The sequence below is a fragment of the Otolemur garnettii genome, unplaced genomic scaffold (assembly GCF_000181295.1).
Source record: "Otolemur garnettii isolate 467f Iridium unplaced genomic scaffold, OtoGar3 scaffold00173, whole genome shotgun sequence".
NCBI classification, from domain to species: domain Eukaryota; kingdom Metazoa; phylum Chordata; class Mammalia; order Primates; family Galagidae; genus Otolemur; species Otolemur garnettii.
In genome coordinates this window covers 1,246,525-1,258,062 of record NW_003852568.1, presented here as the reverse complement: position 1 = coordinate 1,258,062, position 11,538 = coordinate 1,246,525, and the positions used below count along the sequence as shown (strand labels likewise).

Sequence of the window (11,538 nt, the reverse complement as noted above, 5' to 3'; positions counted from 1 at the left end):
CTTGCCGTCGCCGCCCGCGCCGATCCTTGGCCCCGCCCCCGGATCGCTAGGGACCGCTGGCCGGCGCTGGGCGCTGGAACTCGGGTCTCCGGCCATGGCAAAGCTGCTCTTAGGCGGGCGGCCGCGGACTGGGGATTCATTCGCGCCCTCAGAAGTGTGCGGGGCGATTGGGGATCGTAGGGCCGAGGCATGGGCGGTACTCTTGGGGCGGGGGTTGCGCAGCGGCCGGCAACTGTGGGGCCTGGGTCCAATCTTATCCCCAGGTCCAGGTTGGCGGCGCCCCACTAGAGAAAAGGCCTTGACCTCGCACACTGAGCGCTCTGAAGTTCCAAACCAGAGCGGGCTGTAATGCACGTCTAGGGACCAGCGGGCGGTTGGGGGGCGCCGCAGCACACGGGCGGAAACGGAGCCGTGGGAGGGCCCAGCCAGGGCCCGGTCGGACCTCTCGCCCCCTGCGGACTCCGCACTCCCCACCCCCCCCCCGCCGCCCCCGTTGGCACTGGGACAATGACCCGCAGCCCTGCAGTGGTGAAATGTCTGCAGAGGCCTAGGAACCAGCTCTGTGCTGTTCCTCCTTGTTTGAAAGGAGTTTCAGCCAACGTGTATTTATTTTTAATCCTTGTTTGTTATACTGTGAGAAAGTTAGAAAAAATAGAGTCAACATTTAAAAACTGTGAGAGCTCTGGGCGGCTCCTGTGGCTCAAAGGAGTAAGGCGCTGGCCCCATATATTGGAGGTGGCGGGTTCAAGCCCAGCCCCAGCCAAAAACTGCAAAAAAAAAACAAAAAACAAAAAACAAAAAAAAACATCGTGAGAGCTCACATATGATTTTTGATTTCTGGATTTCTGGCTGGGTAGAGAGTCTAGCAGCCCAGGTTTGTCCTGCCTAGTTGGGTGCGGTGGAGTGATCAAGGGCCACCTGGGTCCAGGCTGTACTCAGAGGCTGCAGACCTTAGAGGAGCAGGAGATAAGTGGAATGTGAAACGACCTGCCCCCGATTTCCCAGTGGCAGGGACAGCTGGGGTGGACTCTCGTGTTTGGACTGGGGGGGCCGTCGGGAGGGGGGGCGGGTCTCTGGGAGGATGTCCGGGGCTGCTATGCCCGAGTTCTGAATGTTCACATCAAGCCCTGCCAGAGGGATCCCCTGAATTCTGTTCTCTTAGGATCCTAAAAGCAATTATTGTGTGTCAACTGTGTCTCAGTAAAGTTGTTGAAAATCTATAAAATCACACCAGAAAGCCTTTCTGGAAGCAAACCCATCAACACCTCAAAGCCCAACCAGGAGGGGAACATGCAATTTTCAAAAGGGACTGAAGGACTGTCCACTACTGACAAGACAGCTCAGACGGTGCAGCTGCCTGAACACAGGCCAGAGGAAGCTAGGGCCTGCGGGGAGAGAGGGTTGGTCCGCAGTGAGACCCAGGGCCTCAAGGGCCCCACTCAGCTTGTAGGCTGCCTTCAAACTGTCTGGGCTAGGGAGGCCTGGAGGTAGCTCGGTCAGGCTTCTCCTGAAATGATCCATTCTTGCCAGGAGTGGGGACAGAGTCCTCAGGGACACAGGTGGGGGTGGCACAGCAGTGTGCCTGGAGCTGCCTTCTTGTGCCTTCAGTCACTTGGCCCTGTCTTGGTGAAGGCCTGGGGAGTCTTTCTGCCTGGGCCTGGAAGTACAGCCCAGACCTGCCCTGCTTCTAATTCTCTACAGAGTTGTAAGGCATAGTGAAAGCTGCTGTCTATGGAGTGTGCTGGATGCCAGGCAATGCAGATGTTTCATATCCGAAGCCATCAGCAAGCCTGCAGAGTAGGCTATGATACCCATTTTATAGAAGAGAAAACTGAGGTTCAAAGAAGTTAAAACTCTGGCTCCAGGGCTGACCAAGCTCCTCTGTGTGAGAGTTGGCAGAGCTGGGATCCTGATCCCTTCCCTACCCCTACACTCATCTCCCCCAGGCCAGGGGAAGGGGGTAGTGAGGGTTTAGAGGGGGCACTGCTCAGCTCCTGACAATGGTCCATGTTCCCAAGTGGGAATGTGGTCCCAGACCGTTCAAGAGACAGTTGCATTTTCAAAAGACAAACAGAAAAATTTGTGCTTGGCCTGTGATGATCCCACTGTCCCAGTGGGGAAACTGAGGCCCAGAGAGGGAAAAGGCTTGTTACAGGGCCCAGTGGGTGCCTGCCCCTTCGATGGGAGCCAGGGCAGCCTGACCCATGGAGCAACATCTCTCCCAGAGAAACTACTTCTCACCTGCCAGAATGGCTGATAGGGAACTCTCTAATTAGCCAGAGTCCCTTTCTTTCTAGAAGTCTCTTAGAAAGAAGAAAATCTTCCTAGTTGGCTACAGGATTTTACTGCATCTTATTCTTTGTAGAGACAGTCTCACTTTATCGCCCTCGGTAGAGAGCTGTGGCGTCACAGCGTCACAGCTCACAGCAACCTCCAACTCCTGGGCTTAGGAAATTCTCTTGCCTCAGCCTCCTGAGTAGCTGGGACTACAGGCGCCCGCCCCAACGCCCGGCTATTTTGTTGTTGTTGTTGTTGCAGTTCGGCGGGGCTTGAAGCCGCCACCCTAGGTATATGGGGCCGGCACCCTACCCACTAGGCCACAGGCGCCGCCCATTTTTACTGCAGCTTCTATGTAGATTTAAGCCCTACAGCTGCACCAGGAACTTGAAGGCTGTAGGTGAGTTCTAGGGTATAAACGAGCAGTCAGATGAGCCCCTGATCAGTGGCCCCTCAGAAGCAGGGTGGGATGCCGCTGCTCACCAATACTCCCTGGCATAGGCCTTCAGTTCATCCCCTGAAAAACTGGCAGAAACGCACACTAAAGGGACCTTGTAGATTCCAGGGAGGTCATGGGCACAGCCAGCGCCACAGCCAGCGACCAGGGCAGTAGGTGCTCTCTGCTTGATGTTCCCAGCACCCCACGGCGCCCTTTCTGGTGCCCCTGCAGCCAGAACCTCCCGTCCATAGCCACCTCCTCCAGGCAGCCTTCCTCCCTGCCCCTTTCCCCGCAGAGCTCCGCCTCCAGCACCGAGGCCACCTGGGGTCTTCCCATGCCTCAAGGGAACAGGGACTAGGGACTGGTTCCGGCCGCTCCCCGGGGTACACACACAGCCGTCCTGGGTCAAAGGCCTCAGACTTGAAGAGGCCACCCAGGCCACGGGATGCCTGTGTGATCTGTCCCGCGGGCCAAGGCTCACACAGCCGCACAGCCACACCTGCTGTCAGGAGGGCTGAATGTTTGCTGGAGGCGGCGCCCAGCCCGAGGGTTTCAGAGTTCAGGGAAAAGCAATCGCAGCTCTCCAGCTCCGTCGCTATCTTTGGCCCCTGAAGATCTACTTCATCAATTCTTTAGTGTATCATCTCTGACTTAAAGTCGAAGAAAAAAAAAACTAAACCAGCCAGTGGCAGACTATGAATATCGGTAAGAACGAGTCACTGCCCTGCTCAGGGAAAGTGCAAGCCGCAGGAGATTTAGGCTTTCGGGATAAAACGAAATTCTCTACCCTACCGTACGTCCTCAGGGTCTGAGAACCAAGATATCAACTACTGCGCGTCGTCCCCCAGGGCTGCAGTTCCCCAGGCGGACGCATGGGGGCAGCACCGCAGCCGCGGCTGGTTAACCGCCCAGCAGTTGACATTGCAAAATTGGGGGATTTTCCACACTTGCCTCCCTGGTTCTCTTTCCGTCGGCCGGCCGCCAGCCCATTGTTGTTTCCGAAGGGCTGGAGGAGGGCAGCCGCGTCTGTCCTCGGATCCTCCTCTGGGGCCCGCGGTGCTACCCATGGCGGGGCGGAGAGAGGGGTTTTGTTTACGGACAAACTTTTAAAGGGGACTCTGGATCGCGGCGGAATCGGCGTTGCCTGCGCTTAGACTTGACCCGTCGGATGGGGTTGACCCTCACCCCAGGGGCTGGGAAAGTGGGGACAGCGGGTCCGGCCGCTGTCATTTAACCCAGGCGTCTCCCCTCGCCCCGTCGCCCAGAGGTGACCTCTACTGGGAGCCCCGCGTTTCCCACCCTCTGCGGCTGCCTTCTTCAGGGAGCTTTCCTTTCTGCCTTCCCTCTCTGTCCCTGGCACGACCGGCAAGGACTGGCTCCATCCGCTCCCCTGGGGGAAACACCTGGCTATCTTGGGGCTCAAAGGCCTCAGACTTGAAGAGGTCACCCCACCCTAGGGATGCCTGCTTCCCTCCAACCCCCGTCCCCCCAGCGTCCTGGCGCTGAGTGGCCTGCGCTGCACCTGGTGCCCTCTGTGTCACTTTACATTCTCTCCTGCTGGATATTAAGGCCTCCTTAAGGCCTTAGGGGAGGAAGGCAGGAAAACAGATAGATAAATGGGGAGCTGAGCCATTCAGGGCACTCAGCAGGTCTCTGGTCTTGCACCTGCCCTGGGAGCTGGTGTGAGACTTGTGGAGTATTGTAGAGCCTGTGTGGCCAGGGTGACCTGGTAGCTCTCAGTGCCTCGTGGGTAATGTGGGGCTTGGGGCCCACTGCAGGGCACAGAGCCCTCATGGTGGAAATGTGTTCTGAGCCCTCCTCCCACAGGGAAGTGGTGCTCACCTTCCTCCCTGTGAGTCCCAGGGTGGGGCTGGTTCTGCCGGGTTGGTGAAGTGCAGACCTAGGATGGAATGGTGTTGCCCCAAGGGCCTTGTCCTGGTTCTTCTACTTGGGACTTCTGAGGGAACACTCCCTTGGAAATTCAGGACAGAGTGGGACTCACAGAGCCTATGCACAGCGGAGGTGGAGGTGATGCACGCGGAGGCCACAGGGCCTCAGTCTGGATGGTATCATTGTTTTCTTTGCCTTTAAGGGGCCTCAGCTCAGCCAGGGTGGGGAGCCACCAGGTAGGGTAGTGAGGGCTTGGGAGGAAACCCTGGAGACAAGCCACCAGGACCTTGAGGTGCTTGCTACCCTTCCAGCTCTCCCACCTCCCACCTTTGTGGAGCCATTCTGGGTCTCAGTACTGGAGAGGGGTAGTGACGGTCAGCCCCCTCTTGTGACCAACTCTCCTCTGCTTTCTGTGCAGTTGGGCTAGCCAACTCCCCTCTGTGGCACTGGTCAGACACCATTGTCCCTGGGCAGCAGCTGCCCTTCTTGGAAAATGACAGCCTGCCCACTGCCTGGCCCTGCTCTTAACTTGCCTCATCTCCACTGTTAGGAATGAGTTCCTTCTTGATATATTAAAGTTGGCTGTGACAAGTCAGATGACATTCTTCAGGGAAGCTCTTTGAGCAGGGCCCTAGGGCCTCAATAGGTCTGGCCTGGGTGGGGGCACATAGGTGGGGCTCAGCAGTGGCTTTATGGAGAAGGTCCCGCCTGGGACTGTGGGGAGGACCTCTAGCACTTCCTGGCAGGTCTGCAGAAGCATCTTTCCTTTGGCTCCAAATAGTGACGTCCTTGCATTCTTTTCTCTTCCTGCCCTCGGAGAGCCGGCCCTGGCCCAGAGGCTCCAGGCAGCAGGAGGAACTGCAGGAGGGTGTGCAGGGTCACGGCATCTCCTTGAGTCCCACAGCAGCCCGGGAGGGGGTCAACTAGGGGCACAGGGCAAAGCAAGTCGTTCACTGGCTGGAGAGCTGGGCTGGTGACTGTAGCCCTGTGTGCTATGCAGGCCCTCAGACGGGAGGGAGGCACATTTCTATCCACCGCAGGGGTACTGCTCAAACCCACCGGGCCTGGAGGCTGGGCTCAGCTCAGAGCTTTCTGCTGTGTCTGTGACAACAGTGACCCCCCTGTGGGCAAGGTCCGCATGCTGAGTCCTTGTCTGGCAGCATCTCATATAATAACAACAGCAGTGCTGTGAGCAGGTTGGGCTGTTGTCCCCCTTTATAGGTGGGAAGCAGAGCCCAGGGAGGTAAGGTCACTCACCAAGGTCACAGGCCAGCTGGCTGGGAGGTTTCTGCTCCAGAGCTCAGCTGAGCCAGTGAAGCTGGAGAGGCCACCCCTCATCTGGGGGCTGGGGAATGGGGCTCCATGTGCTCAGCACCGAGGTGTCCACAAATGTGCTGTGACACTGTCCGGGACAGCCTTGTTTGGTCCCTGACTTTGGCTTTTGGGTGACTGTGGCCAGAGGCACTCCTTCCACTCTTATGCTGGCCCCTGGTCCCAGCTGGTCTAGGGGTCCAAGGAGGAGGGTCTCAGCCTCAGCCATGTGAAAACAAAGCAGTTGGGAGCAAGGGGGCTGCCCCCCACACCCTGCCCTGTCTCACTGGCTGTGTTACCCCCACACCCTGCCCTGTCTCACTGGCTGTGTGAACCTCAGCAAGTTTCTTAGCCTCTCTGAACCTTTGTTTCTTCACTCGTAAGGTGAGGATAATACGAGGACCTACTTCTGGGGTCACTGAAAGGAGTAAGTTAGCCAGCATCTGTGCGGGGTGCAGTGCACGCTGGGTTAATAGCAGAGCTCTGAGTAACCTTCAGCAGCTCCTTGTCCCAGTGCCGGCCTCCTGCCTGCCTCTTTATTGGGCTCTTTCCTTTGGACGTGGTTCTCCCATTTCCCAATTGGAGTCTGAGGTTGAGATAGGGGCAGTGATTTGGCCTGGGGACAGCCTGGTTGAGGGTCCTCTCCACTGCCTGGCTGCTGGCCCCCAGGGAGCCCAGCCTCACTGTCCCCCGGGCTGGCCCTGCTCTCCGTGCCTGGTAGGGATGGGGATATCCATCTCCTCACTCTGGGACCCTCCTGGTGTGCTTTCTAGTCTCCAGGGCCCTGTTCCCCTCAAAGCCTTCATCTCCTTTTTTGGGGAATAAATATGAAATGTTTGAAATATGTTAATACACAGCCTCATTTGCATCTCCTGGGCCTGAGATCTCCGTCTTCAGTGGGAGGTGTCCATTTGCCTCAGGCAATTTGGCTCTTTTGGGTGAATATTCAGCTCTAGAATTCCAAAATCAGGCTTTCTGAGTTTGCACCTGGCCAATGGCTTGAAAGGCAGACTTTGTTGAGAGAGGATTTTCTAAATCTTTTCTCTTAACTTTCCAAGATGGAATAGCTGTTCTTGAACACAGGGTATCTGCGGGGCCTCCAGGTGTACCTGCTCTGCAAGGGATGGCCAGCCGGAGAGTCAAGAGTTTGTCTTGACAAGCAGCCTGGGTTTGTATGTGGCATAGATGGGAGTCCAGAGGCTCCTTATGCCCCTGGAGAGAGTGTAGAATGTGACTGAGATCTGGGCAGGGGCGGGGTGGCCCCCTCATGGACCACCAGGGCCAGTGTCTTCCCAGAACGGCTGGGTCTGGGAGCTGTGGCAAGGCCCAGCGTCCTCCTGACCACAGGTGTGGGGTTTGTGTCTGTAGTACGTCTTGCAGCTGGCGCGCCCAGCCCTTTTGGAGGGACAGTCAAGGGCCAGCACCTCCAGTGAATCTTCCGCCTCCTGCTTGCTGGATCTTTTGGGACTCTCAAAGAATTCAGAATTCTGAAAGACCTCAAATTCCTTAATCATGCAGGTGGAAATCAAGCTGCCCAAAGGGAGGGAGGGAGGCTCCTCTCAGCGGGGAGGGGGTACTGCCTGGGACTGGCTTGAGCTTCCATGAGGCGGGGTGAAAGCAGACCCAGGGCTGCTGGCTGTTACCTCACTGTGCTGCCTTCTCTACTTTTTCCATAAGCAAAAGTTAAGTAGTAACGTGTTTACGATTATTGGATCAAACTGGGATTATCAGATGGGACCAAATCAGGGTTTCTCTGCTACACAGGGGGATGGAACTTTTTTTTTTTTGAGACAGAGCCTCAAGCTGTCACCCTAGGTAGAGTGCCGTGGCATCACAGCTCACAGAAACCTCCAACTCCTGGGCTCAAGCTAGTCTCCTGCCTCTGCCTCCCAAGTAGCTGGGACGACAGGGGCCTGCCGCAACACCTGGCTGTTTTTTGGTTGCAGCCATCGTTGTTGTTTGGTGGGCCCGGGCTGAATTCAAACCCACCAGCTCAGGTGTATGTGGCTGGCGCCTTAGCAGCTTGAGCCACAGGCGCTGAGCTGGGGGATGGGACTTCTAAGAAGATTGGAGCAGCTGGAAAAATAAAGACTAGGGGGGAGTTGTTGTCCTGAAAGGGTGGCATAGGCCCATTTCTCCCCACAACTCCCCTCTCAGTCCAGCTGTGAACCCTGGAAATAGCACCAGAGATGATCTCAGGGGGATGTTGAGAGGGAGAGGAGGAGGGTGAGACCCCAGGACAGGAGGAGCAGCCCAGCCTTTCAACAAGAGAGGAGGTCAGGTGGCAGGTTCCTTGCCCAGATGAACCAGCAGTACTGCTGAGAACCCCAAGTCCTCCAGGCAGCCCTGGGAGGAAAGATTGACTAGGGGCTCTAATAATGAGTGATCTTAACCAAGGAAAGCATTGTCCTTCCCCACTGAGCACCTTGGGGACTGGCAGGGCAGGTCCAGCGAGGGGAACCCCACTACAGTAAGAGGCCCAGCCTGGAAGCCTCTTCATCCCATGATCTGAGGAATTCCTCAAGCTTCCTAGAAGCACCAAGTGGCTGGGCCCTGGGGGAGTCTGTCCTCTCAGGCACCAAGAGGTGGTGGTGGGAGTCCTAGCAGAACCAGATAAACCAAGCAGGCCAAAGTCATGCCATAAATTCTCTAAAAATTAAATCCTTATTGGAATCAGAAAAAGTGGGCAGGACCTGCATGCTCTACCTACACAGGTGACTCTGAAATAGAACATCTACTAGTGCACACAGTCTCCTGACTTTAAAAATGAAACCCAAGGATACAATAAAAAATCACCCATCACATGAAGAATCAGGAAAATCACCACTTGAATGTGAAAGAAAGTTGGTTGATGCCAGTGCAGAGATGAATCAGACGGTGGAATTTGCTGGCCAGGCTTTTAAAGTAACGATCATAAAAATGCTTCCTTCAGCAATCATAAATGCTCTTGAAACAAATTTTAAAAATAGAAAATCTCAGCCTAAAAATAAAAGTCATAAAAACCATACCTGAAAAGGTACAATAACCGAAATTTTTGAAAAGCCAATTTTTGAAGACTAGAGATGCACAGAGTGGAATTGGTGAACTTGAGAATGACAGAGCTCCCTTGATCTGAATAAAAGAGAAAATGGAATGAAAAAAACTGAATGGAGCCTCAGGGTCTGGTGGGACAATAACAAAACAATAATAGTCATATCCTTGGAGTCCAGTTGGAGGAGGAGAGCAGCCTGAAAGATTATGGAATACCAGGTTTGGTAAAAGACAAAAACTACAGATCCGAGACGCTGAGTAAACCCTAAATATGAGAAGCCCAAAGATACATCCTAATTAAGCTTCTGAAAACTATAGACAAAAAAAAAAAATCTTGATAGCAGCTTGAGATCAACAGTACAGTGTAAGGACAGTGACATAAATGACTGTGGGTTTCTCATCTGAAGCCTTGGAGAACAGAGGTTTGATAAATCATATTGGTGATTGGAACAAAGTTATAGCACCATCTGATACCCAAGAGAGTATTTAAAAGTGGGGAAGATAGGCTTGGTCCCCATAACTCGGTGGTTAGGGTGCCGGCCGCATGCACCGGGGCTGGTAGGTTGGAACCTGGCCTAGGCCTGCCAAACAACAATGACAACAACAACAACAAAAATAGCCGGGCGTTGTGGCAGGCGCCTGTAGTTCCAGCTACTTGGGAGGCTGAGGCAAGAGAATCACTTAAGCCTAAGAGTTTGAGGTTGCTGTGAGCTGTGATGCCACAGCACTCCACCAGGGTTGACATTATGAGACTGTCTCAAAAAAAGAAAAAGTGGGGAAGATAAATAAATGTAAATGGCTGTAAGGTTTCCACACTTCACTGGAAGTGGCAAAATGTCGACAGCAGCGAACTGTGATGAATCCCACATTTACACTGCAACACCCAGAGATGACTGCAGGGAGATAAGCTACAAACCACTACAGAGAGATAAAATCTGAATCCTAAAACATGTTCAGTTAACCCATAGGAAGGCAAGAAGAGAGAAACTGGGCTCCACGCCTGTGGCTCAAGTGGCTAGGGCGTCAGCCACATACACCCAAGGTGGCGGGTTCGAATCCAGCCTGGGCCCGCCAAACAACGACGGCTGCAACCAAAAAATAGCCTGGTGTTGTGGCGGGTGCCTGTGGTCCCAGCTACTTGGGAGGCTGAGATAGGAGACTCGCTTGAGCCCAGGAGTTGGAGGTTGCTATGAGCTGTGATGCCACAGTACTCTACCTAGGGGGATAGCTTGAGGCTCTGTCTCAAAAAAGAAAAAAAAAAAAAAGAAGAGAGAAACTGGAATGAGAAACAAGGGGAACAAAGCACAAATAATAAAATGGTGGACTAAAGCACAGTCACCCCAAACTGGAAATAGCCCACAAGTCCTCTGACAGGAGAAGGGTCACACACTGGGATGTCCCTACGGTGGAATCTCACTCCGCAACAAAAAGGAGCCAACTTGATACACGACAACTTGGAAAAATCTTAAGGGAATCGTGCCAAGGGAAAAAAGCCCCTACAAAGGTTATACACTGTGGCGTTCCAGTTATATAACATTCTTCAAATAGAAAAACCATGAGAATGGAGAACAGATTTGTGGCTGCCAGAGATGAAGGATTTATGGGTTTAAAAGGTCAGCAGGGAGGTCCTCGTGCTGGGGAAGCTGTTCTGTGTCTTGGCTGTGGTGGTGCATCCATGAATCTACTCGTGATAAAATTGTACAGAACTAAATACAAAACTGGGGAAATCTGAATAAGACTGTTTGTTAATTGTGTTTGAAAAATAAAATAAAATCTTAAGGCCACCCACAGTGGCTGACTGACTGGACCCCTCTTGCCCAAGGGAATCCCTAAAACTGAGTTGAGAAAGGAGCTCAGACATGCCTCATCCTGCCCCCTCCCCCCTTAGAGACGTCTTTTGTGATTCATTAATAGGCCGAAGGTTATGCAAGACCTACCTGTAGGACCTCAACATACTTAACAACCACTTGGGTCTGGGCATGTGTCCTGTAGTTTGTCTCTGATTAATAGACCCTTATCTTGTCTGGGCAGCTAGGGCAGGCTTGCTGGCTCATGCCTATGATCCTAGCATTTGGGGAGGCGGATGTGGGAGGATAGCTTGAGCTCAGGAGTTCAAGACAAGCTGAAGCAAAAGCCTGAGCAAGAGAGAGAGACCCTGTCTGTACTAAAAATAGAAAAATTAGCTGGGCTTGGTGTCCATTGCTGTGAGCCTGTGGTGTCCATCACCTGTAGTCCTGGCTACTTGGAAGCCTGAGGCTAGTGGATCCCTCAGCCCAGGAGTTTGATGTTGCTGTGAGCTAGGATGCCATAGCACCCTAATCTGGGGCAACAGAGTGAGACTCTGTCACAAACAAACAAAGAAAACCCCACACCCTTATCTTAACTCTGCGACCCTCTCAGTTGACTCCTGGTCTATCAGCAGAGCCTAATTCTTGGCTGACACAGCCAATCGTCAGTGACAGACTCTATAAACCTACCTGTGACCTGTGAGAGCCACCCTCCCTTGGGGACCTCCCACCTTTGCAGGCCAAACCAATATACACTTTCCATGTGTTGATTTCTTTCTTTCTTTCTTTCTTTTTTTTTTTTTT

The 11,538-nt window shown here is 53.7% G+C and overlaps 1 long non-coding RNA gene across 1 annotated transcript in view; it reads left to right on the top strand.

The window, feature by feature from the left end:
• The first annotated feature begins 3,329 nt into the window (after nucleotides 1–3,329).
• The window catches only part of LOC111728613, a 22,740-nt gene continuing 14,531 nt past the window's right edge, over nucleotides 3,330–11,538 (top strand). Inside the window, exon 1 of the long non-coding RNA XR_002775855.1 lies at nucleotides 3,330–3,421. This is a non-coding gene — a long non-coding RNA (uncharacterized LOC111728613). The remainder of the gene's footprint in view (nucleotides 3,422–11,538) is intronic.